General features: G+C 43.8%; 1 protein-coding gene across 3 annotated transcripts in view; it reads right to left on the bottom strand.

The window, feature by feature from the left end:
* The window catches only part of LOC100122685, a 27,409-nt gene extending 4,296 nt beyond the window's left edge, over positions 1 to 23,113 (bottom strand). Inside the window, exons 1-2 of one of the 3 annotated variants that reach the window (XM_032596866.1) lie at positions 22,907 to 23,113; positions 3,865 to 3,915 (exon numbers count right to left, since the gene is read on the bottom strand). The gene's annotated coding sequence lies outside the window, so the exon portion shown is untranslated. Of the gene's footprint in view, positions 1 to 3,864; positions 3,916 to 14,959; positions 15,163 to 21,316; positions 21,642 to 22,906 lie in introns of those variants that run through there. The other 2 variants (XM_003425139.5, XM_008219610.4) reach the window with 2 other exon arrangements.

Raw genomic sequence — 23,113 nt, 5'->3', positions numbered from 1 at the left:
TCGGAATCCTCCTCTCACGCGATAATGGCATGCAAGAGTCGTCACGAGTATAGTCACGCGCTTTTTTTCGATCGGAGAGCCTACGTCAAATATCGTCGCTCAGAAAAAAAAGTGCACGCGAAGACGATAAAAAAAGAGACGGAGGTTAATGCCATGCGCTGGAACTTTCGTCGTCGTGCACGAGTCGCAGCGAACGGAAGGGTACACTGTATATATACTGTACATATAGCACGTAATGCACCTAGACATCATTACGCGGCCGTCAGCGATGATAATTGCAGCCGGCGTTAGCGTTAATTTCCAGCGGCACTATGCCGTTGATGCGCTACAATGCCCCCGTCACCTTTTTCTCGTCCGACACTATACTGCCTGTGATGCTAGACTCGCTGCAAGAGCCACGAGCTGTCGACGGCAGCCAAGACTGTCTTTGTTTTATGCGCTGCTTCGAAGGAGATAAATCGGTGATGAATTTTTCGAGAGAGTTAATTCGCAGGTGATGGTGATCGAGAGCGGCAAAGTGGCTGTTGTGCGGAGATTGATCGGTGCTTTTACATGATTTTGAATATAAGCTGACTGATCATATTTAATGGGCCGAACTTTTTCCTCGACGTTCTTTCAAGCTTCGAATCGAGCAAAAAGATTCGATATATTAAAGAATCCGAGTGAAATCACGATTCAAGAATACACCTCCTTGAGAAGCTAATCTATCCTTGGATGCCCAGCAAATATCACCTCAAAAATACACACACCACTGGCATATAAAAAAAAACCAACAACAACACTCACTGAACTGACTACAACAAAGCCAACGCCGAAAAAAGAAGAACCGCCCGACCACCTTATCAGCCCAAATATTTGACCTGCTCCGAGTCGTACGCAGTTATCACGATAAACCATGAATTACAGCCGGTTATCTCTCGAACGCCGCATATCAACTCACACACGCGCGGAAATCGGCGCCGGGCAACGCGCGAAGCGACACTGCCGCTCACGCGCGCGGATGAAAATAGAAAGCCGACGCTGCAGAGTGGCCGCGAGCAATGAATGGAGAGAGCGAGAGAGGAAGGCTTAGGATGGAGAGTATACAGAAAGAGTCGCGCGCGGTATGGGGATGAATAAAGCGAGGAATGCCGAGGAGGATGAAGATCGCCGTTCCTGGAGAACGATTTCGCCGGGCCGTCCGGGAATCAAAGCGTGAGTGTGTGTGTCGTTAAATGTCAAGGGAACTTATTACACGTACATAAGCTTTGCTTAGATTGTCGCCGCCGCCGCCGCCGCCGCCGCCACGCGGTTCGTTTATTGTTTGCGCAAGTGAACTATCCGCGCTGCGTACGGCGCTAATTGACTTTTGCTGTTTGCTTCGCGGGAATTGAATTATTGCTAACGATCGTGATTCTTCGCCTATCTTTACGACGAGTTAACTGTAATCGCATCTTTGAAATTCCATCGGGTTTCTCCTTTTTAAAGCTGCAGGTGTATGAACGGAGAAAAGAACGGATTCAGAAAAATGAACGCGTTAGAAAAGAGAGACGGGACGTGATTCTATACATAGCGGTCGAGTCGCGCTGGAGTTTCGGCGGACTATTTTCACTGTTTTGCATACTGCCCGCGAAAGCGACAGTGGCGTCATCGGAACGAATTTCGCGGTCATATGCGGAGCAAAAAAAAAGAGAAGAGACGAGACGACGGTCGAGGAAAAAATTCGCGAGATTGAGAAAGCCGGTGTGGTACAAGGGAACGAGAAAAAATGAAGATTTTTAGAGGGAGAGAGAGAGAGAGAGAGAGAGAGAGAGAGAGAGAGAGAATCTGACGGATGATGGATTGTCCCGGTTGCGTCACTTTGCCTCGATTAATGACTCGAAAAATTCTGCCCGTAGATATTATAGGAGGCGAGTTGTTTGTTTGACGCGTCGTCCGCGAATGTCTGTGTGTGTGTGTGTGTGTGTGTACGTGCATGAAATGAGTATCTCATCGTTGTGTGCGAAGGAGAATCGAGCGCGATGATCCGAGAAACGAGTTTGTCCAACTTCTTTTTTCTCGCCTACTTTTTGTTTTGATTCGTCGCTGTGCTAGTTCTTTCGGCCGCGTATCCTCGAGGTATTTAAAATTCAAAGGAGGAAAAATACGTGAGTGTATGCATATAGGTGTAAGAGTAAACTTCTGGTTGGTTTAAACTTACTCGATAGTAGATACCTATGTTAGTTTTGCATTAGAACGCCGACTGTTTATTTAGGAATGGACTAGTGCATATGGATAAGGAAAATATCTGTTGCAAAAAAAGAGCGAAGCCGCGAAATGTTATCAGGATAGGACACTACATTTGCATTAGAGGAAGTATCTTATGATTTTTAGAGGACAACCATTGCGGCATTATGCTTGTTATATTTGTATTGTATAGTATATTTGGCAGAAAATGGACTCAAGTTATTGCCGTTTCCTATAATTAAAAAAAAAAAAATTCAAGCAGCAGAAAAATATTTGAACTCGCAACTAACACAGATACATTCCGGGCCTACCCCTACCGATCTATCTCCGTGTTTCTGACTAGCGACGATAGATGGCGTATAGACACTTTGGGATAACCCTCTCATCAAAATCTGTGTCCGGAATGTATACATGGGAGTGTACTGCCTTTTATTGGACCTGCTACTAATGCCTCTCGTGCTATAACTGTCCGAGTCTCTTATTACTTTTTACATTTTTTCTGTATCGCGTCAGAAGTAGTAGCGGCTACAGCTTTGCGATTTGGTGCAGCGGCACTAAGTAACGGCCTTCTCGTTTGCGCGCGTACGCTTCGCGAGATACTCTCCACGCCGAGTCGACATTGAGATGACTTGGCGCACATTTGTATAGAAACAATATTGACCGCACAATACCTTATTTTGTTATTTTATTTTATAATCGGGACTAGATTCATTTTCCCGGCTTGTTTTCTCCCCTTCCCTAAGTCCTCACCGCGAATACCGCCGCCTCCGCAAGCGTTGCAACAAGCGGTTGCAACGCAAAACTGAGAAGCGGCTCCGCACAGGAGAATACGTGCGAACACGACGTTCGCGAAGCAGCTCTAGCAGCGAGCTGCATTGCAACGCGGGTTAATCGCAGACGTTGAGAGAGTTCTCCGTCGCACCGAGGGATTGTAATCCAGTCGAGTATTGCCGAGTTTTCCCCAGAAATCGAGTCGTTACAGAAGAATTGTAAAAGCTTATTTAATAATAAGTGTCTGGATTCTTCTCCATATTGTACAAAATAATAATAAGGAAAATTCAAAAGTGGGACGATAACCCTGGCTTAAGTAATAATATTTCTAATTTTGTAAGAATCCACCTGATTTTAGAGCATTTGAAATTAAAAATGAGTTGAATTTCTTAGTCCGTCTATTCAATGCTGCAAAAATTATTTTTTTTTTTAATATCGAATGCAGACTGATATTAAGTGAGAATACACAGGATGCAATACGAGTTTTTTATTTTTTTCATTCGCAGAAAGTCGTTTAAATGTTATTATTGAATATGCCTATAAAAATAAATAATTTAAAGCTATAGGCAATTTATTCATTGTTTTATTTTGCAGTATTCAATCCAGACTCCCTAAGTTATTTATGTGTCAAGAAAAACAGGTGTTATATTACAAGTCCAGCTATACATCTCCATGTAAGTTATTTTGCATTTGTCGTGTTTGCACACTTTCAACGTGAAACACATCTTTAGTGTCTCATTCACAGCAGAAGTAAACAAGCCGTCTTTACACTCGTCTATTTCTCTTCATTAGATTCCATAGAACTCTGAATAAGCGTATAGAGGAACGTGTAAAACAGACGTATGCAAAAAAGTGAAAGAGAAGAGTCTCAAGTTGAAATATACTCACGGATTGTTTACTCAGACGTTGGCCTCAGCAGCAACGCGGTCCACGTACCATCTGTAACATATCAGCAAAGCGTGCACATGTTACTCGGATTTTTACAAACATGATCTCGTTATTACGCGTTCTATTAACCTATATTTTAGATTATCTCCGGACCCGAGTCGCAATTAATACCCAATGTATATAGCATCGACGAAATTAGCCCTTCTTAATCAGCCCAAAATTGATTACAAAAATAATTTTTTGTAAAAATCTTGCGATAAGCCATAATCGGTGTGGGAAAAAGAAAGCAGCGCAAAAATTGTGCACAACACCGTTCACACACATCGTGAGTCTTTGAATACTAAAAGTCAGTCATAAACGAGATGCTAACGAGTAGGTGTATCCCGCCTCTCAGGTGTAAAGTTTCCTATCGTCTAGAAGAGTATTAATCGTGAAATACACTGTACACTGGTGCTGAAGTTTTATTATGCCCGGAGCGTCATACCGTCTGACCGACAACACCCCGTTTCTACTGATTTAATGCCCACATGCAAATATACGCAATTTCAATGTAGCAATTATTAAAATTGAATCGTCATCGTAGGTTATTGCATCGAAACATTAAATTGCAGATCGTATACTTGAAAAGTTTAACGCCTGAATAATTACTAAACAAATTATCTGGCAAGTAATACTTTATTTCGCGAAAGCTTCGTAATACACACGTCGAGACAGGCTTAAATATTGCCGCAGAGTCACATTTTTAAATCAAAAGCTTGTCGAAGCATACACTCTCGATGAGAACTTTTTTTCGAAGCTCTGAGTCTGCGTCTTTCGAAGCTGCATCAGAGATGGACTTATGGTTCAAGACAGCGTCGGTATACCGGAAAAAAGAACGCTTCGTACGCGGAAGGAGAAAGCCAACAAATACAGCTAGATTATTGATGTAATAAAGCTTTGATCTTATTGCGGAGCTGATTTATTCCCGAAGCATATCCAAGCCGTCCTTTTTCATCGATTTCGCGTCTTCGGCTAATGTTTGTCCAGTATAAATTTCGAATTTAAATCAATGCCTACATGCGTGACGAAATTACTTTAAATCCATAGCAAACAAGATGGAATGTCCGGCGTGATATGGAAAAGGGCGTTAAATTATGAATCCAGTGGACTTTATCGCAAACTTAATATGTATCTAAAGCCTTTCCGGCTGCTCTCATTATAGAAACATCCTGTATCGAAATTTATTCATGCGCATGTTCGTACATAATATCATAACGATTTCGCTCGCGTTGACTTATTTTTCAACATTACTCTCTCTGCAGCCGCATATCTTATTACCATTCGCTAAGGAGAAGAATCCAAAAAAGCAGCGGGTCTATTTCTGTTTTTTCCGAAACCGAAACAGCTCACTCTTGACGCAAGAGTCGAAGAAAGACACAGTGTAGGAGAGCGGAAATAAAAAAAGTGTATTAGAATATCACCAATATAGCCAAAGAAGAACGCAAAAGCACATAGTCGGCTAGGAAGTTCCAGAAATGCGCGAATCAACAATTGTAATGAGAAGAGCTTCGAACTCGCTCTTTATCGCGGCGCACAGTGTCGACGACGCGAGCTATTAATAAACTCCGTGCCGCTCTTTCTCGTGCGAGCTATCGGTACCGATGCCGCCTTATTAGTGTCTTCGGCTCCGTGAATCGCTGGTAATAATGCGCGAGTATAGACTCTCCGTATACACTTGTTCTCTCGACGCCTGTTTGGTTAGGTCTCTTTTTTAGGGCGAGGGGATCGTCTGACTATAAGTTTTTTTTTTTGCAGAGAGAGAGAGAGAGAGAGAGAGAGAGAGAGATTACGCCCAAGGTCGGCGAAGCGCCAGTGTAATCTCGAGGTGGGATTTTTGTTTCGTTTTTATGCGAGGGACTGACGCAGTTGTTCACCTGCGTGAAAACAATTTTTTTCTCAGTTGACAGAGGTTGTTGAAATAGAGCAGGATCATCGATTCTCACTAGAATACGAGCGTGAATAGTTACGATGGAAGCTTCTCTGAAACATTGATATCATGAGAATAGAGGCTATCTGTTCTATCCGTTATGTCAAGCAAACATCGGAGTAATCGCAGATTACGCTCTGATAAGAGATAACAAAAAATTCTGACTTCTCGGTATAATACCTTTGCACGCGATTAGCCGCTAAAACGCGACTCATGCACCGTAATCATTTCATTCTCAAAATAACTCCACAGCATTCTCACAAACAAGTAGCAAGTAGTTACATTCCCGCTCGGTCCAGACACCGGTACTTCCATCCATCCCCGCGTCTCCATCCCGCACATTACGCAATGGCCCCGTCATATCTTCATCATATAGTAAACCGAACGAAAAACATCCAACAAACAGAACACACATCGCAGTAGAGGACAAGAATCGCGTAATGGTCGTGGACACGCGTCGCTCGACAGCAAAAAGGAAAAGATCTGTCAAATGCAACCCGAGATATAGCCGCGCCTTTTTCGAAAAATCCTCCACACTGCGCTATCACGTACATATACGAACTGCCGTGTGCGATGCTAACGGTACAAGCCAACGACGGTCCAGTTCGCCGACGCCACGTGGGTTTGCCGTATACCCGTCGTCGTCTGATAGATAGCCCGAGCCCACGATACGTACACGCGTTCTCTATACGTCTGCGAAAAATTCAACAGGTTGTCTTGCTGCGGAAATCGTGCGTGGTAATTTGACTTATCGGGAGGCTTTATTATTTTTTCTTCCCATATCTTGACTCGAATGTAGTCGATGTATGGCAGGTGCGATATTAATGACTCGCGCGCGTGGATGTCGCGATAGAGGGTTTTTCATTGCGCAACGTTTATAAGTAATTGGCTAATGAGCCTGTTTGCAGAGAGGAGGAGTACAAGTGCGTTAATTAATACGGATGGTGGGATTTCAATGAGAAATCGGCGATGATTCTGTATCGAGCGGGTACATCCGTTCGGCGACCACATATGTTGTTTCACAAAAAGTTCCTCAACGGTACACCGTCGGATTCATAGATATTCGTTTCAAAATTACAATACTCGAGAAGTTGCGCAACGATGAAACAAACGTTTCATTCAAAGAAAATCCAGAAGTACACACAGATACACACGACTCCGCGCATTATCTTCATGTAATACTCGTGTCTGCCTGTACGTACGTGTATACTTTCTCCGACGGATGTATAGTAGTCAGCACACGATTTGCAAAGAGATACGCATCGCGTGTACAAGAAATGAGCGATGAGCCAGACAGTCTCGGCTGTGCGGAGTACGTAAGTCTCGAGTCTCGGAAGCTGATGCACAGCTTGTACCGACAAAAAGCCGCGTAAGTGAATCTGACGCGAGGCTTTTAATTTGAATGTCTAATAATGTTTACGGTTTTTCAATGCATATATGCGGCGTTCGACAATGCGAAAACGCGAGTATACGTGAAGTCTCGAGTGTATCGTAGAGCAAACATTGTACTCGGCGGAGCTGTCACTCTGTTTTATTATTCGGTGGATTCTTTTATTGTTGATTTTCAGTGTGCGCAAAGATTACGTCTATCAAGCGGACTCTATCAACGAGTCATGCTGCCTAATTACACACTTAGATTGACTATTAATATTCCCAAACGTTTTATCTGCAATAATCTCGATGCCCTACGAAAATAAAAGTTGACGCAAACGATGCACTACGTAAAAATCATTCCTGCGCAGACTCGTGAACAATAAAGCATGTCAGCTTCGAAAAAAAAAAATAAGCAACGCGCACTACTCTCCGCAAGAATTAAAATAATCAGTCCGCGAAACCACGAGAGCGATTTCTTGCGCGCCGTCTGATCGTTCCCCGCGCGTTTTTTCTTCCGCGATTTCATTTCCCGCGCGGGGCACTTATGCGCACGCGCGCACCGCGCGCTTACATAAAAATACACTTACCCGCCGCCGGCGAGAGACAATAAAAGAGAGAAGTTTTCGTTTCTTTTTTATTGCAGCCTCTCTCGCTTATGTATACGGTATTTTAATTTCACCCGAAAACGGGAACCACCGCCTTTCACAGCGCGCGCGAAAAAAGGAGCAGATATATCAAGCGCGGGCTAATTAGCTTTTTGTCGGCGTTCGAGGTTCCGCGAACTTGACCCTATGGAGGAAGTGCGACGGAGCAGTGGAGGAGAACAGAAGATTCGCGATTTTTGACCAACGAGGGAATAATTCATATTTAAATATATACGTTGAAAAAACTCGCGTGTGACGTCGCTGTTGCGCGCGTCACACGTGTATAGCTCTTACTGCGGCGAGCAAGCGAGACTAGACGCATTAATTAAATAGACTTAATTTCACGCGTGTGTATATGGAGAGCTTCGAGATCACGTCGTGCGCCGATTTTTCATGTTCTAGAAAACAGCAAACGAGATCGGGATGATTAATCGAGCCATTCCATCACTTTTATTTGACTTTCATGCGATGATTCGAATACATCAAGATGATTTGCATAGAGTTTTATATAGCTGTATAATCAGTCGTCGTAGTGTCAAGTCACTACAGTAGCTGTAAACGAAAATAGTTTTTGAACTGGCCATTTCCCTACCATACTTGAACTTTCCGACTCCTCGAGGCTGATTACTCGAGTGTATCGATTGCATTATTACGGGTACGTCAGGTTCAACAAAAACAAAAACAGAATTTTAACGAACTGGTTTTACTTGTTCCCATGGGCTACAATATAAGTAAATGGTAATTATTCGGAACTAGTATAATCTTCTTTCCTACGGCTCTTGATAATGTGCTCTAGTGCTTGACATTGACGAAAAATAGTGAAGATTCACGCCGTTGATTATTTTATACTCCATACTATAAAGTGTATACTTTTATTAGAGGAGCAAAAAAAAAATTACGCTGATCATGGTAATAAGCCTTGATCACGGTTGGCTTTCGGGCGCTTCGGAAACAGTGTCATCATTAATTAATCGCTCAAGTCTATCGTCACTAAGAGAGAGAAAGAGAGACTTGAAGAGCCAACTTTTTTTCACCACCTCTCGGACGACAGAATTCTCAGAGTATCAATGAAGCACCGGTTGCTCGTGTCCTTAAAGGGCCACGACGCAAAGCTCTCCTCGCTCCCGTTATGTGTATATGCGTATACCTTATACACACACACACACACATACACTTGGCGACCGGTGGAGCAACACTTCCTGATGCGAGAGAAAAACACTCGTCGCTGAGAGTAGAGGATCGAACTGCACTCGTCCATTATTAATTATACGTATATACACCGCGAAGCATCAGCGGCGAGTGCGTTTCGGTCGACGACGCGTGAATTCTCGCCTAGACGCGGACGATGATCTCCGATGTCGCTGTCATGTCTTTGGGTTTCATAGTACACATCGGCTAAGCAAAGGCGTCTGCGGTATTGAGCGTATAATATAGTGTGAGAATGTCGTGTCGATATGTAGTAGTGGCATAGCGGTCGAGCACGTAAATCAGTATATTTTCTTTTGAAAAAATCGTGTACATAATCAGAAGCAAAAACACAGCCGAACACAAGGCCCCGACACACTCTATAATATTAGCAGCGAAAAGAAACAGAAACCACTGCATGACGGCAAACTTTTTTCCCACCTCTCTCACGAGGAAGTGCGAATTCATGAGCTCAGGGTCTCTAATCCAGTTGGAATATACGTTTGACAAAAACTCTCGCGCTCATGCGGCGGCGCTTTTTAAACGCTTATTTATCCGCCTCACGCTGCACACTTATCCACGTACGATAAATCGAGAGAGAGAGAGAGAGAGAGAGAGAGAGAGAGAGCATATTTTCGTCTCAAGGATCAGACGCGATTTGCTTTGATACCGAGCGATGAGTTTGCCGCGCGTCTGGAGAAACTCCGCCGTTCGCGTGTATGATTACTGTACACATCGTAATTACAGGTGTCCGCGAACTTTTTTGTATTATACATCGAGCGCAAGCGTGCCCGCATACACGCGGGAATCGATTTTCCGCTTCTGTTTTGCGAAATTCGCGACGCCGGGGTGTTATTAGCGATTGCACGGCCGCGCGCTTAATTGAATGATGGACTGCGGGGGTAATATGTGGAAAAGAAACGCGCTGCGCGCATTACGTCGGAGGCAGGCTCACTATTGGGTCGTAATCGAGTGCTACTGGTGTTTTTAGCGTGTATAGCTTGGAGTTTTTAAAAATCGTATAGCGGTATACGAGGTATGTCTTCGTGTTATAGTCGGCACGATGACGTCAAGTTTTTCTTGCATTTTTACACGTTCTCTCTGAGTACACTGTTCTTTGAAGCGAACGTTTATCGCCGCGGTTGAATCGCCAGGCGCTGAGAGCGTATATTTTAACGCTGCACTGTGATCTACGTGGGTGCACAATTTTTGTACAGCGAGTTAGTCGCTGAAAATTATTTAACGATCGTCTGAAAGGCTATAAGTCGTCTATCCACGATGATGCTGAAAAAAATCGGAGAATGAAGTGAAATATTTATGAAGCTATTCCGTAAATACCGAGTTTTTGATACTTCATATCAATAACCTGCCAATCATTACAAGATAATTAAGAAAAATCAAAATAAACTGACACTAATTACTCCAAGTATGTACTTAACTCAACTCTTATTATCGATTAGCAAACATTAACCATCGTCCCGTCAATCAATAAACCGGCGCTTAAATCGGCCTTCAATATCCACTTAAACAGCCGATTTCCCCTTAAAAATCATTGCCCGATCATATCCGGCGAACGAAAAAAAGAAAAATCCAGCCGTAAAACGTAAAGTCCCGCGAAATGAGAAATTCGTCAGCGCGACACATTCGCGCGCGAGAGAGAGAGAGAGAGAGAGAGAGAGAGAGAGAGAGAGAGGCCAAACCAGTCGGTCCGGTATATACCACACCACATCGCACAACGCTTATTATAGTAGCCGTCCGCGTTGGAAGGGGATTAACACATCTTCGCGCGACGCTATTCTACTTTCGAGTCTCCTCTCTTTCTCAACGTCGCGTCGGCTCTCCCGATGATAATCAGCCGGATTATAAATCGGCTGCGAGTTCGTAATGTGCCCGCGTGTCGTTCGTCGGCTCTTGGCTACGGGAAGCGTTCAATGGCCCGCGTTTCGTGCGCGAATCGGGCGGGAAAAGTTTCTGGCCTGATTCATCGACGAGGAAATAAAGTTTTGAATGCTGCAGAAGTGGATTTTTTGAAATTGAGAGAAACAACGGGCTTTACGGAAAAAAATGTAACGACACGGTGTGCAATAATCGTTGTAAGAAAATCCAACGAGCTCGCGGTTGAAGAATTATTCGAAAGCTTGTAAACGCCTTCTTTAATTTACTTTGTCGCGTGTAATTTATCAATCAAGTTGCGTAATTCAATCTTGAACTGCAGAGCTATGCGGAGAATTGAAAAAATTAACGAAGATGTTTCCTCCTGTTCCGCGCGCTATTTTTAAAATCTTATTTCTGTATATATGGCTGAATTTATTTATCGATTGCATCGCAACGATCCTGTTGACTTCAAACGCAAAATTTCAATACTGCGCGTGACAACTCGTTGGAAAAATTTAAAGGTCTCGCTACACTGGCTCGCGAGTTTCAACGCGTGTGGCCAAACCTATAATTATACATATACTTTTCACAAAGATACCTATATCTAACTAGTAATTGAGAAAAAAAGTACGTGAAACAATTTTAAAACCTTTGACCGCATAACATCCTTGCGTAAATAATAACATAATGAGCATACTTCTTTTGAAATCTTCTAATCAGACGGCATATTTCACCGGTGATTTTCACTGTCTCATATCCATTTCTTGCGATTTACAACATTAAGTGCTGAATGGAAACATGTTTTTTTAGAAAATTAATTCCGCTTGAAATGCTTAATCTGCAAATCTTGTGTCATAAACGATTCTGCGTACTACAACGTCTGCAGATTAATCCTGTTTTTCTTTTTAAAAAGGTTAATGAGCGTCTTGATCACTTTATACGTACGCGTGTTTTTTCGCAATTTTCTTGAACATATTCAACACGTAACCCACTTTTTTGTCGTCTCAAACTTTATCGTGCATATTTAATTTCTTTTTCCACGTGCTTATAGAGCGAGAACATCCATACAAGAATCCAACTGGCCTTAGAACATTAACCTTAGACTTGCACGACTCGGTTTCCATAGGTACACGATAGAATGTTGTCACATAAAAAATAAGGTATTTCAGCAAACTAATTGTTAAATAAAACGATTTGATCCAAAAAAAGCCTTTGTATCGCATATTTTTGTGCTGCCCCGAGTGTGTTATAATTTTAAAAATAGAATACAGCTTTTCACGTGGAAGATTAATGGGCCTATAAACATCACAGATATTCAATACAAGATAATTGGATTATAATAGTTTATTGAACTAACGCAATATATGTATAGCAACTTCTTTGTTGAATGGTAATAGTTCTCCTTTTACAAGCCAAAGTAAAAAAATAAAAATATAATTGGCATATAAAAAAACTTCTTGCATTCATACAAGCAGGTTAACTTTACAGACCGATAACCCCTGGTATTTAAATCGTTGTGTACAGAAATTATGTCAATGAAGTGAGTCAACAACGGAAATTCTCCCACCGCCAACGTCGAATCGATTCGAAATCATTAGTAGCTTTAAAAGCAAGAGCGTAGCTTTAAATCCGAACTGTTATTTAATTTGACGGACTACCAATAGCCTTCCCCGCATCAGCCCTTATTTTCCTCATCGCAATCTGCGCGCTAAGTATAGATATAAGGCCGCATCAAAACTGCCAAACTGTTTCTTGGCTACATTTTACATCGATTAATTATCGGAGCTAATACTGAAGAAGAAAAAACTTCGATAAGAAGTATCACATCCAAACACAAAAGTGAATCGAATCATCGCTAAATCGCAGAGCTCAGAGCTGAATGGCTGATGCAAAACGTGTATAAGCAGCGCGTGCTCGCGTACGCGCGGAGATAAAAGGCAAATGCGCGTTGCGGGGTCAGAGGCCATCTTGACGGCTCGCGGGGGCATCAGCAATGCTAATGTGCCTCTGCTGCGACGACCTTCGCTGTCGTGAAATCGAGACGGTGCTCGCGATTCAGGGCCTCTATTGCGGATGACCGATCAAATCGCTTATCGCCACATTGAGAGTGTATGAAGGCGCATTTGGGGAAATACTTTGTAATTAAAAGCTGTAACGACATTCTCTATGCTGTATGAAGAAGAGGACGTTAATTTGAATTGAGTCATGCATCAGTATTCGCCCGAAATAACCGTGATACGCATTTTGTTTATTCTGGTTTTATAATACAGCGGTAATTTATGGAATTAATGCGTGATTCTACATATTTTTCGTGGGAAGCGTCCCCAAGATTTATTGTGCCAGTGTGTGAATGTGAATTCAGGGTCGGGCATTACACGATTTCGGAGCGTGAAACAAGCGAGCAGTAATCAAAACCGAAATCTACCGACTTTGCGATTAATAATATAAAAAATCGAGCAATTACGCATTAGTATGTGTAGACTTAATGTAATCACGAAATTTTCATCGCCATAATTACAGCCTAACTAGACAAGAAAATTATAGTACTCTAAACTATTAAAAACCGTAATTTAATCGCCGATGCCTCCTCGCCGTCATTCAGCAACAGATAACAACTATGTACATTTCAGCTGAAAACATCGAGCGAGCATCCAAAAGCCCCCGATCGATCCACTTACATATCCTCGGTTTTCTCGTTGGCCGAGAACGTGAAACGTTGCAAGATCCCGAGCGGCTCGCGACCGACAGCTCAAGGCCCGGAGTCTCTCTCTCGGCCGATCGACTTTACTTTGGTCGAACCGATTTTCTCCGCGATCCGTCATGTGGATAATTATTAATACTCTACACTATAACCGCGACAATGACTGTAGGGAAAACATTCTCGGCTGCTATATCACAAACTTGTAGACGCTGTATAATATTTTTGGCTTGTGCAATATCGCGTACGTAAATTTGGATTGTGCGCTTTTTAATTTACTCAATTCTATACACGCGTGTAATTAATGCATTATTCAATCGAGGATTTATATTGTTGTTTTCACGTGCGGAATTCAGTCCAGTCGAGTAGATTGAGAGCGTGAATGGCAGTTTTATCAGTTATTTCAAGCGAATTAAGAGAGCTGAGAACTTGGCCAAATTGATTGATTACAATTAATCCGTATACACTGTCTGACAATTTCTCGAGAACATCGCGTTTTGTAAGTATTCCATGAGAATTCGAATATACAGCGATACTAATAAACAAACATGCCAACAGCACGTGCATTTTTTGCAAATCCAATAAAGTTTGTGCAAACGAAACTCTCGGCAAACACAGCTTTTCATTATATCACACACGCGAGGCTCGAGCATAACTCATCGTAAATTTCGTAACCTCCTTCGCCTCAACTACGATGCATCGATAAATTTACAACACACGAAAAGCTGTATTTACCAGGGCAAAAGCACAGCTTGTCCTCGGGGGGGCTGTGCCTCGGCAAAAAGTATAACGCACGCGTAAACGCAATTAAAGCCGTTTTTTCGCGCGTGTAATCGCACGGCCGGCAATAAAACCTCGTGTGCAGTTTCACCGTTTTTTTTTCGACGCTCAATAACCTCGAGCCTTGTGCACATGCCATCGGCAACAATAACAGCCCTCGAAACGTCGCCGATTAGCCAGCCGATGTGTATAGGGATTGCTTTTTGAAAGCACGAGATAGAGACGCGGGCAAATGCACGCGGACGAGATAACGAGGGATTTTTTGTCGGGGGGTATACACTTGTACGCGGACGACTTACTCGGCACTACTGCGCGTGCGGGTATACGGAGTCGATAAAATCGGTACTGGTGCAATGAAGAGTGACGCCGGAACGTGCGCGTATGCGCGAGTGCGGCTAACGACACTAATTCTCCGCTTTTTTCGCGTGTGTATATAAGCCTGCTCTTGAGTTTTTTTTTTGTGAGGGGTTTGAAGATGCTATTTGCAATGGGAGATCGGCTGTGTTCGGTGCAATTAGAATTCGCTTCGGTTTTGCAATTAAATAATTTGAAATATGTCGGTCTTAATCCTACCTTACTATATACGTCCACAGATCCTACACAAGAAACCTACGCCTCGGAGCGAAAGAGAAAGAGATAGAGACTCGTCCAGCCATCCGCCTTTCCATAAATCGATCTCCAACCGAACTCGACGCGACTGCTCTTCGGGAAAGCAGCAACGCGAAAACACACTCGCGACACGGAGTGCGAAGGTAGGCGCCGCGAAGATAGCCGCCTCATCGATCGTGATAGTCGCTCGAAGCTTATCACACGAACCACATGATTATATATCGCGCTGAATCATCCACGTGTGTTTTTTTCGCTCCGCGAGCCTGAAACTCTCGCCTACGCGTTATCGGCACTTACATAGGTATTTTCCCTTATCGGCTCGCTTCTTTTTGGGAATTTCCTCTTTGAGCTGCACTCGCGGCGATTCCGTCGGTGCACGACAATGTGTAAGTGACGCAATAATATTTAAAAATAAGACACGGAGCAGGAAGCGTCGTTCAAGGTAGTCAACAACGTTGGGTCTTTACGCTAAAATTAGCCCGACACGGGCAAATATAGAATTATCCTCTCGTTAACGTCGGAAGATCCCTCGTCGCTTTTTCAGCCCTTCGAGAAAAAAAAAGCGCAGCCGTGGAGTTTTCAATGGAAAGGCTGAAAAAAAGTGTAATACTTGCATACGCGTCAAGAGCGTCATGCTTATACTTTGTATTACCTCGGGAGGAGAGTAAAAAAGCGACAGTCGTCGTCACGGACGGACGCTTTTTATATGTAGCTAACATGTGTGTATTATACCAGCGCACGCAAATCCACTGGCTATGTACACGCGACGATTGAATGACAAGTGTGTTTGGCTTTTCTTGCACTCGCGCTTGGAGTATCGAGGACCGTGTGTGTGTATAAGTTGTGACACGGAGCGTTTAAGTAGTTGAAGTAGTGGCATTTTTCACTTTTTTTGCGGGGGTGTTTCGATACTGGATGAAAGAGTGTCGCTTGCAATAATTGGCGAAGTTTGTTATCGATTTGAGGAAAATGTTTATTTATAACTCCGCGATGCGATCCGAAGTTATTGAGGAAAAATCGCGTGAAAGTACGCGAGATTCGCGCAGGAATACTGCAACGGAAGGACGTTAACATTTCTGAACGATTTCAAGTTCATCGATAAGGTTTCTATACGTATATATCGCAGCGAGTCGTTTATTTATACAGTCGAAATTCAAGGCCTTCGAATTCAGTCTGCGGACGAGAACAAAGTGCATTTACATCCTTATCGCGAGCGAAGTATAGCGACACTTCTTACCGCGCGCGACGATCGGTGAATCGGAATAAAAAATTGACCCCTAAATACACTTTATTGACGTTTATTTTTACTTCGGCTTCTTGCTAGCATGACGTGACTCTCGGTGTCGGTATTCGAAGGCGATTTTTTCGTGACTTGCTTTTTTTCAGATCGTTAAAGCTGCGCATAAATGCATTTCGAATACGCTCAAGATCGATGGGACATCCTTGCGCGCATAGAAGAGCTAAAGTTTCCTAAAATTGTGAACCTTCGTTCTTTCGTTACGTTTCGAGGCATAAGCGCGTGCTGAAATTGATTTGCATAGATTGCGAGGTGAAAATCAATTAACGGTTTCCCGAAGAATAAGAAGAAGAAGAAGCAGAACAAAGCGTTTGTCACAGTGAACGCTTTCAAAACTACTTATTTTAACAAGTTTATCGCCTCTTTCACGAGGCTCCTTTTTTAGCGTTCGGCGCAGTCGAGGAGTACAGTTATTTATTTTTTTTTTTTTTTGCGAAACTTGCATCGGTTCAAACGAGTCTTGGTATTTTTTTTAAATCCGTCTGTGCATAGACACATTTCGTAATAGAATATAACACAGTCGTTATACTTTTGAGATTAAAATGAAAATTGATAAACAAGCCGAGCCCGTATCCCTCGAATACGATTAAAAGAACGAGTTCACCTCCCATATTCTAATGCGAACAATACCTCACGTTGCACAATCGTTTTTCTACAGAATTCAAACTCCCCTATCATACCCTTGCGACACTCTCCTCTTCTCCAAAAATAACATCGAGTCACATCCTGATCCCAGCTGATCCGCGTGCATAACAGCACAGTAGCCAAGAGTCGAGAAGACCCGTGGAGAACAGGCGCCAAGGTCGATGTATTTAATTTCACGAGAGCTGCAGCCGCCACTTTTTTATATTCTCTTTCACCGATTTGCCCGCGCACACGGCGGCGGCGCGGATTACCTACTTTTCCTTATGTAATGATTTGCGCGCGGCAACTGTTCGCAGAAGTCGTTCGCACGAGAAAGAGATGGATTTCGCGAGATTCCATGGAATTTCCGCGCGCGGTTTTTATATTATGCACGGATTATATAGCGCACGGCTGACACGGTTTGTCTCTGACTACTTTGGCGCGACGATGCGGTTTATAAGGAGAAGTTCTGCTCGCGCGCAGGGACTTTGATGTGGCAAGGAGTTCGGAGAGCATTATCTTTTGTGTGTGTGTGTCTGCGCGCGGATTCATCGAAAAATGCGGTTTCGAGCGCATGCAAATTATCTATATACTCTCTCTCTCTCTCTCTCTCTCTCTCTCTCTCTCTCTCTCTCTCTCTCTCTCTCTCTCTCTCTCTTGAAACCCATTTCGCCCGCGCGGTTATATAAATTGCTGCAAAAGCTGCGCTATAAATTGTATAAACGCGACTCGAAGGTCATCTTACTCGAGAGAGTCGTATCGAGGAGATTTTTTAGCGGAGCCGAAAAGAAAACGTAAACAGGGACATAAAATAGCTGTATCAATTATTAAGCCTCTAATAATAAGTTGAGCTCCTGTCGCTGCTGATACAATAACGCATTTAACGAGAATCGTGAGTGTGCGTGAAATGTATCGGTGAGAGTGAGAGAAAGAGAGAGAGAGAAAAGCGTCTGATGACACAACGCTGATAATTTACGAGGATCAAGGCCTCATGAAAGAGGAACATTTTCGAGCTTTCTTAATCTTTTTCTCTGACGAATTACTTAATTATCGACGGATGTCATTTTTGACGATTCTAATGGTACACCTAATTTATACGCGCGCGTTCTGAATGGAAAATCTGGACTTTCTTTCGGGGAAAAATACAATGATTCACCGGAGCGAATCGCGCTGACGTCTGAATTATTATACACGAATCTCGCCGCACAATATAAATATAAATTAACTCCGGACGTCGCGGAGTAATAAACCACTCGCTAAACGTAATGTATGAGGAAATCTGTTATTACATAAACAAACACTCGACGTGAATATTTTTGCGTGATGTGATCCAGATGAATTCCTGGAGTTTGTTGGAGAAACTTGGGCATTTTCCGCATTGCCAACGTTTTAACCATTATGGTTCACTATCCAAAAGATCTTATCTGACCGGTGGTATTTATAATGACGCTTCTAATTACCAAATCCTAATATAAAAAAAAAAACAAGCACATTGATCACGATCTCCACGAATTCTTCCGACATGTCACAACATACACCTAGCGGGGAAACCCAGAGCATTCTCTCTCTCTCTCTCTCTCTCAAGAAGGCAGGAAAAGTGACAAAACAATCTCTCCAGCGACGCATTTCGCGTCCGGAGAAAATTTCTCGACGTTGCGAAACGACACTCCCGGGTCAATCTGATCAGTGGCTATATCCCACGATAACGGCCCGAAGAATGCGTCTGCCCCGAAAGAAAGGATCGGCTGCAGAAGGAAAAAGGCACACCTGCGAGAGAAGGAAGGAGCTGCACCAGATTTAATACACTAATGCGACGAAATTCGAAAGTGTTACGTGACTCGCCGCATGCATCTGCTCTGAGGGAGACGCTAAAGAGAGTACGCGCAGTCGAGATCCCTGGTGTTACCTAACGAGAGTCTGGTTCTCTACACGTATGCATATAGTGCTACATTGAGGTGGTCTACGCTGACGATGGAAATGGATTGATTGCGTTCCGTTTATTGGGCCGCGACCGTGAGTGTCGGATTGGCTCTGATGGGGCGATTTTCCACCGCAGTCCCCGAAACAGTCGACGTCAAGTTCAAGAATACGCTGGAATTCGTAAATCGGTATCCGCGAGCTCGAGATGATTTCACCGCTAAAATGTCCCGAAAGCTCGAACCGAGCGAATATAACTGCAACGACTGGAAAAAACGCTATTGCTCGAGCTATTATAACGATCTCTAAAAATAGAACAGCAAAATTTTCAAATCAGCGCTCTCTGAAAACGCGACTCAAACGACGACGTTGATCCCCCTGCAGCATCAGTCGCGTCCTCCCGTAATAACGGCAATTTCAATCTGGCTAATCGCAGAAGCGACTGTATAGCTACAAAACTACGAGCATTCATGTATAATGACGATTACGGCGTCGGCGACATGTACCGAGTAGCAAAAAGAACATAACCGCGGACACAGTGCAGCAGCGGCAGCATCGATGCGTAAAACGAAAGCCGCGAACAATGGTCGGTAAAAAACGAGGCAAAAGGCCACTTTAGATTACACGCACACTCGCTCGTGTGTGTGCGAGACTACACAAAATGCGAACAACTCGCGCTTTTCATATCGACTGAAAGACGAAGGGAGAGAGACGTTGATCGACGATCGGGCGGACAATGGACAAAAGGGGCGCGCGATAATGCCATTCCGCGAATCGCCGTAAAAGCTGCGGCAACTTGTCACGCTGTTGCATGCCCGCGTAAATCCTGCGCGAGGAGAGGCTTTTCTTTCGATGCGTTTTCATCTGGAGCGAATTCCGCTGGAAATTCGGGTGTGTTATATGGGAGAGAACTATATGTTACTTCACAATAAACAATGCTATCGTCGACGATACGAAAACAAATTCTTTCACCAAGTTTATCTCGTTACGGCTAAACTTCAATTACACACGCCAGCAGAGAGAAAATTAATAAATTAATTAATTAAAAGCAGCTATGCACGTATACAAGTGAAATCTAATTATGCCGGTCAGGTTTCGCTCTCGGCGGCAGTAGCCGATGAGCGGTGGACTTTTTAACGCGACAGTTATTATACGATTTCACCGTCCTTCTCTCGAGATGATGAATGAAGCGAAAACGAGCGCGCATATCGCTCATTTTCTTTTCTCCGAATTTAGAGCTCGTCGCGCGTCCGCGCCGCGAATTTTCATGCTCGAATTAAGCAAACGACCGGTAAGTTCCGTACTGATCATACAAACGAGCAAATTTACCGGAGATATTATTATTTTTGAAATCTTCGAATCCGCGCGTATCTCGACTTTCGCGTGTATGATGGATAGTTTTCTATCTCGACTCTCGAAGACGTATGATTTTTACTCCTACCCTTACGTAACGCAGCGTGTGTATAATCCTCGATACCCATGAAAAAACCTACTTATCGTCTGCTGCTCTTCCTAGTCAATGTCAAAAATCTGTTTGCTAATTATTCGAGGCTGATCGAAGAAGCGCATTTTTGCACCTCGTTTTTTCTTCGCGTTTCGTAACTGCGAGGATAATTAGTCTTTTTATATCCATCGCTCGTCTTATATACGTCAGAGAAGTCGCGCAAATAATTTTTGAAGTTGCCGAATCGTATACGTGTCTTTCCGACTATATAGCGCTCGTTTTAATCGAATCAGCTACTCTCGTTATCTTTTTTTACAACAATAAACGCTAAGGCCATCGCCCAAAAATATTTTTAATCGCCGGCCTATCAGCTCTCATTCCCTGACGCGTGTAATCGAAATTCGCTATACATTCGTGAGATTTCCCGGCGGTTACGTAACGCTGCAAAGCTTTTTAAATAAAGTTGGGGTGAAGATATAGAAGTAGTTATTTTTGAAAATCCGACGATGAAGTTACGTCTGTACAGATTGCAGATAGCCGCGCTATCGTTAACTCATTTTTCCACGTTTCCGAGTAGAATAAATTAGCAAGTCAGCGACGCTAACAAAGCCTGTATCGATGACTAATGAACGACAATAGCGCGATGCTCTCGTCAACCCCTTTCTCTCGTTACAAAGGAAAAGAAGCCCAATTGCAGCTCGAACAGGTATACATAATCACTCCCCGAACGACACACCTCGCCCCGACAACAAGCATCGTTTTTCAGACCGCGTATATATAAGTACGTTATACTCGGAAGCTCGCACAATAAACGCAACAGTCCGAATAACACCTTTCACTCTCGAACCTGACATAATCTACTCGCAACAAGTATGCCGCACATTCATCCGCTTGCGCGCGAGCATACAAGAAAAAAGCGCCGATCGACAACACACACACGCGCGGATACATAGAAACGTGAGATCTCGCGCATTTTGCAATCGAGAATCCCATTCCGCGGGTCAAGACTCGAAAGAGAAAGAAGAAAAAAGTCCCTTACCTCCGTCACTCGCACGAACACTATACAGCCGGCGATTCTCCCAGCACAAGACACTTATCCCCCGCACTTTGAATCTGCCGTCTCCGCGCAGCCCTTCGCACCCCCGCAGAGGGCACTGGCAGTGAAGGCGCGGGAAGGAAAAAAAATTCAAATTTTACAACAACAAAACGCACTGGTCGACTTTTCCTCTCAGCGATCGACGCGCTCGCGGAGAGAAGAAGCTAACGTGTGTGTGTGTGTGTGTGTGCGTGTGCGTCTGTGGGTATATCGTCGCGCGTAATCTATCACAGCCTGAAGTCGAGTTAGGACTGTCAGGCACTTCTGAGGTCCGCCGATGTCTCTCTTTCTTTCTCTCCTCCTCCTCCTCCTCCTCCTCCTCGGCAGTGGCAGTCCCCCCTACTCTTTTCCGCGGAGTCGCTCGTTATACTCGTCGCTCTCGCGGTATCTCCGATCGGCTGTCTCTTTTCTCTCGCTCGGTGTACAGATCCCCACCACTTCGGCTGCGCTGCGTGTGTTTCGCGTTATGCCGGTTCGGAAGATCGGTAGCGACGATCGCGCGACAGAGACGCCGCGACGAGCGGGGAGGATGCGTTGGGAGAAGGTGTTATGGGGTGGTTTACGGATGTGGGAGCGATCGGTTTGGGGAGGATCTGATGAGCATCTCGACCGATTCTACGTATAGGCGATTGACTGCGAATCGACACGAAAACAATATACTCAAGTGACATAATTCGAACATTATCGGCTTACGAGATTACCATCGATCCTATACCGTAAACGAGTTCGACGACTTTTAGGATGCAAGGATTTTTCGAACCGTTAATCCGATTTTTATCCCTCGCAGCTTATTTCCTTCGGTGGGAAAAGCGACGTCTCAAGACGCTTCATACTCGACCTTTTTTACTTACAATTATAACTGCGATGGTACGAAAATTCTTACATATAAGCCCATTGTTTCCCCAACCGACCGTCTCCTTATTTAAACCAAACACCGAAAATCTCTGCCACCATCAACATCACATACCTGCATAAACGCATACCATCGGTCGGATAAAAAACGCGGGCAGCAATTTTTGATCAGCTCCGCGAAGAGTAATTTATTTTAACTTTGCATTGTGCGTCCTCCCTGCTATTATTATTTTCCAAACAATGCGACGAGCGCGGCGCGATATCTCTTTTTGCATACCTACGCCTCGCGCGCGATTGAAAATAGTTTCATTTAGCTTTTTGCGTTCGCGCACGATTGAATTCTCAAACGGATGTTACAAGCACGCATACGCGCGACGTTTTGCGTATAGGGTATAGGAACAATTATTCGGGTTTTAAAACCGATCGCGAGAACAAAAAGCAATTCTGTCTTCGCTACGGAGTCGTAAAATACGCTCCATCGAGTGCGCCGCGCGCTCATGACATAACGCGTCCCTTTTTCGAAGTGAAATTGAAAAACTGCGAAGTGTGTACGTGATTTCTGGGAAGAAAACGTCGGGTGTATATCGAACAACACGTCGGAAACTGTTGCGCAACATCGAAATCTTATCTGCAGTATGCGCTCGATCGATGATTAGAGAATTTTAGAAAAACAAACCGCACCTGCATAGCCGAACTCGTATAGTAAGTAGGTCAAACGCATCATCCATCAAAGATACACGGATGAATTCTCACACGGAATCCCTTCGATCCCTGCCTATAAGCCATAAAGTTCAGAACACACGCACACCTAAACGAGACGTCACAGCAGGAGCAGCGTCGCAGGTAATCCAGCGACCAACCCATCCGTAGAAACAGACGTCGCAGCTG

Source organism: Nasonia vitripennis, chromosome 2 (genome assembly GCF_009193385.2).
Source record: "Nasonia vitripennis strain AsymCx chromosome 2, Nvit_psr_1.1, whole genome shotgun sequence".
Classification (NCBI taxonomy): domain Eukaryota; kingdom Metazoa; phylum Arthropoda; class Insecta; order Hymenoptera; family Pteromalidae; genus Nasonia; species Nasonia vitripennis.
This window is presented reverse-complemented; position numbering and strand designations above follow the sequence as displayed.